This window comes from Phalaenopsis equestris, unplaced genomic scaffold, assembly GCF_001263595.1.
Source record: "Phalaenopsis equestris unplaced genomic scaffold, ASM126359v1 Scaffold000002, whole genome shotgun sequence".
Taxonomy (NCBI): Eukaryota; Viridiplantae; Streptophyta; class Magnoliopsida; order Asparagales; family Orchidaceae; genus Phalaenopsis; species Phalaenopsis equestris.
The window spans coordinates 10,916,593-10,921,297 of NW_018164444.1; positions in this window are offsets into that span (position 1 = coordinate 10,916,593).

Here is a 4,705-nt window from a genome sequence, read left to right on the forward strand (position 1 = left end):
GGGGGGGGGTATCACTTTCTTCATTTTATGGGATATACTTGGGGAGATAGTGATGAAGGAATCCATAAGGACTTGGAGAGGGTCAATTCGGTGGAAAAAGATGTTATTTTACGTAATGAATTTGTTGTTTTTGAGGGGAGATGATTGCTGCTTGTTGGGAGATGGCATGCTTGTGCTTAGAGCTTCAATACATTTCTAAGCTTACTTATGTTTATGAAGTATTAGAAAATGTTTTAAGAGGAATGTTTATATTCCATATACTTATCATCTATTGTAGCTTATTTAACATGTGATAATTTCTTTTTGGAAATAAAAGGAAATCAGATTTTCTTGGATGGATGCAAAATTTCTTATATCTAGAGACTAGACTAGTTTACTAGAGTTCTTACATTTTTCATGACTATAAATTTCCTGCAACATAATTATTAGTAGTTTCTATAAAACCCACTGCCTCAAGTTAAATAATTTGGTATTCAAATTATGGTGTTACTTGAGGACAAATAACTTTTAATTTGGTATTCAAATTATAATATCATGAATATCTATAGAGGTGCCTACATTCTTCTGTGTCAAGCTTATAGTCCCTATGATACTCACAGTACATCTTACTATCCTAGAGAAAGGATCCAATTCTCATCAGTGGTGCTTTATTGAAAAAATTCTTGTCTTCAAAGTAGTCCACTATTTTTTCCAAGAATAACCTTAATGGGGTTGCTCGGGGGACCCAATGGTCGTAAGAAGGCTATTCATGATAGTGGGTCAATCGGTGATGGCAGGCCTTCATCTGTATTTTCTAATTCTCGTGACAATGGGTCGAGTTGTTGTTGGGGTGATTTTTGTAGCGTGGGCAGATGATCGGTTGTTCATTCTATCATAGTTGCCTCCTGTTGTCTTGTAGTCACCGCATTTGTGTCTTTGTTTGGCATTTTTGGGGGGGATTTCATAGGCAACCATGTAACAGCTCGTCCAGGCTCTAAGACTCTGTAAGAATAAGTTTGAAGGTGAATCTCTCCGACCTTACCCCTTGTGTTAGTGCGACTTCGGCCATGTCAGGTTTCAAGTCTTTCACATCTAATGTTTCCCTTTGAAATCATGTAATAAATGATTGAAATCTCTCATATGCACCTTGTTTAAATTTTCATAAGGATCGTGCACTCTTTTTAGGTCGTATAGCACTAGCAAACTGCGATAGAAAGAACCTCCTAAATTCTACAAAACAAGTGATTACCCCAGCTCCCGAGACTTGCAATGAGAAGGCATTCTCCAGCTGCAATAGTACCTCAACATGCACTAGTTGATCTCTCTTCTCAATAAGGATAAATATGACTTTATCTTGGTATAACACATCGTCAGGCTTCTCCTGCAGGTGGATTGTTCCTCTTCCATAGTTCGCTGGCGGTTCCCCTTAAGGGGGTTGGGTGCCCCTTATTGGGTCGGTTCTTCTCCTGGAACTAAAACTGCTCTTAGGGCAACTACTGCTCTGAGTACCACTACTAATTTTCTTGACATCTGGTTAGTGGTTTGAGTCCTCAGGTCTTGCAAGCCATGATGAACAAATTCCTCCATTTACTCCCTAGTGCATGCTACTTGGATCATGTTCCCCTGACTGGATTCTCCTTGTTGTTGTTGATGAGCTCCTTTTCTTGTTGATGATGTAATAAATGATTGAAATCTCTCATATGCTCCTTGTTTCAATTTTCATAAGGATTGTGCGCTCTTTTTAGGTCGTATAGCGCTAGCAAACTGCGATAGAAAGAACCTCCTAAATTCTGCAAAACAAGTGATTACCCCAGCTCCCGAGACTTGCAATGAGAAGGCATTCTCCAGCTGCAATAGTACCTCAACCTGCACCAGTTGATCTCTCTTCTCAATAAGGATAAATATGGCGTTATCGTGGTATAACACATCGTCAGGCTTCTCCTGCAGGTGGATTGTTCCTCTTCCATAGTTCGCTGGTGATTCCCCTTAAGGGGGTTGGGTGCCCCTTATTGGGTCGGTTCTTCTCCTGGAACTAAAACTGCTCTTAGGGCAACTACTGCTCTGAGTACCACTACTAATTTTCTTGACATCTGGTTAGTGGTTTGAGTCCTCAGGTCTTGCAAGCCATGATGAACAAATTCCTCCATTTACTCCCTAGTGCATGCTACTTGGATCATGTTCCCCTGACTGGATTCTCCTTGTTGTTGTTGATGAGCTCCTTTTCTTGTTGATGATATGTTTCCACACTTACCGCACCTTAAAGAATGTTGAATCTAAAAATGTTCAGAAAACACACCCAAGGTATAGAGTGTCACACTGTAAAGAGATAATAGTAGAAAATGCATAACTTTCTTTCATGATATCAACCACCTATTTATAGGAATAAACCATGATCTTACAAAATTATAGATTTTCCCACTCATCATTAGCCTTTTAAGGGAGCCTTTCACTAATTACAAGAACATTAGATCATAATAAGATGGTGATAAGATCGTTGATTGCTTGCCATGCTTTTAGTTCTTCGATACTCAATTCAGGGTTGAATCATCTGATGATCGGTTCAAATAAAATCGACTGTCATTCTAGGGGCCAAAATATTTTTGTAGGCCTTTCCGTTCGTTCTTCTCATATTTCTTTTGTCTGCATCTGATCCGTCGGTTGTTAGAAACAACAGTCGGCCGGTTACGTGATTGGTCTTCCCTTTCTCTCTGAGTCGTTTGTTTGCCTTGAGATTCATGTTGAAATAAATTTTTGTATACAATTTTTGAGAAGGGAAGTAACTAGAACTTGTTGGAAGAATATGATGGACATTAATGAATCTAATCTTTAGTTGTGTCCATATTTGTACACAAAAAATGGACTGCATAAATCTTGGGACAATCTAATAGTTCAAAAAAAAATATAAATGGCAAAAAAGTGTTAAAAATTAGTTATGAGATAAAAAAAGTACCATAAAGGCTGGTAATTCATATATTAAAGAGAGGACCATAAAAAGACACCATAAAGAACTGTAAGCCCCCCATTAAAATAGAGAAAAACATGTAATTTTAGACTTGGTCCATTTTTCTCTTTTAAATAGAGGAATCATACCATGTAGCCTTGTAGGGAGAGGAGGGTGGTGGGGGTCTGTAAGGAGATCTCTACCCCCTTCTTTTGACTCCCTATATTATATATATATAATTGGTCAAAATTTTTGGGAATACTCTACTTTGCCCTTATGGGGTAAGTCTATACTTGTTATTTCATTTCTTTTTTCCTTCTCTATCTCTTTTTTTTTCTTCCTCAAAATCCCAACCATTCTGATTCTTGGGCATGCCTCATAGGACAAATTTAGATTCAAAATATTGTAAAAAATCCCATTTGTTGATAATTTACACTAAAGGAATTACATAAAACATGCTTACAAAATTATTTTTGACAAATTTTAAAGACAATGATGTGGTTACATTACATCAAATAAAAACACTGTCCATTAGATAAAGTAATTTTTTAGTGGAGAAGTAACAATTATAAAGTTCATATGAGTTTTTTCAACATTTGATACATTTCCAATGATATGTCATTATTGCTAACATATTGTATCAATAGAAATGTTATGGAAGCCTACTATAATGAATAAAATGAGGCACCAATGTCGAGAAACCAATTACAATTTTGATTATTTGGTGAGATATTAAAGTGGGCTTGACTTTAAAATTGGTGGAGCTTAGTGTTTGGTGGTGATGAGTTTTAGATGAAGTAGAGACAGGTGGTGCATTATTTTGCCAAGCTGCCTTGTTGTCAACATTGTTGTCATTTACTAACTTGTAGGAAAGTTGTGTAGGAGGATGATGGTTTTGGGAAATAATTGTGTAGTATTTATGGAGTGAATGTTTGACGGCTATGAGATGATGAAGGATTGAATGCATACTGTTTGGATTTGAAGTTGGTGCACTTTTAGAGGGTAGTTGAGCATTAAGATTGTTTGATTCGAATGGCTTGTAAGTAAGATTTAATTTTGTTATAAACGAGAGTATTTTCATGGTTTAAATTGAAATTATGCTTCATAAATAATAATCTTTTCAGATAAATTATCAAATATAACAATAAATTTATTACACGAATTGACTCACAAAAATATATTATAGTCATAATCAAGATTGCTTAAGAACTAGCAAAGGTGATAACTATTAGAATTGAATAGCTAAATATGACAAAATCATTGGAGTTGTATTTAATAGTTTAACTTATTCTATGATTATTTGATGTCCCTTTTTTAAGGTTCCTTCAACTAGCTAACATGAACAAAATTAAGTATAACATAGTTAGTTGTAAGAGTATTCCTTGATTTGAGTGACATTCATGTGGAGTTAATATAGGGTGAGAGGTCTAGTCTGAAAGAACTAGTCATGCAATTGAGAAAAAGGTTGTTTTATTAAATCTTGACAATGTCATCTAGAGTTAGTAAGTTTTTTTATAGGTAAATGTAGAGTTGATGTTGGACGAAGTTTAGCTATGTCAGAACAAAAAAGATCAATTATCATCAAAAGAGGTTCAGTATGTATACACATGCATGAGTATTAATGGTTCTTGAATGACAGTGTATTGATATCACAATGTTGTTCATTTCATACGAATTTAGAATTGTGCGACTTGACCTAATGGTGACTGCAATTATGGAAATGTTAAAAAAATTGATAGGGTGACAACCATGTGGTTTTGATACTATGATAAAAAAAATAATTAT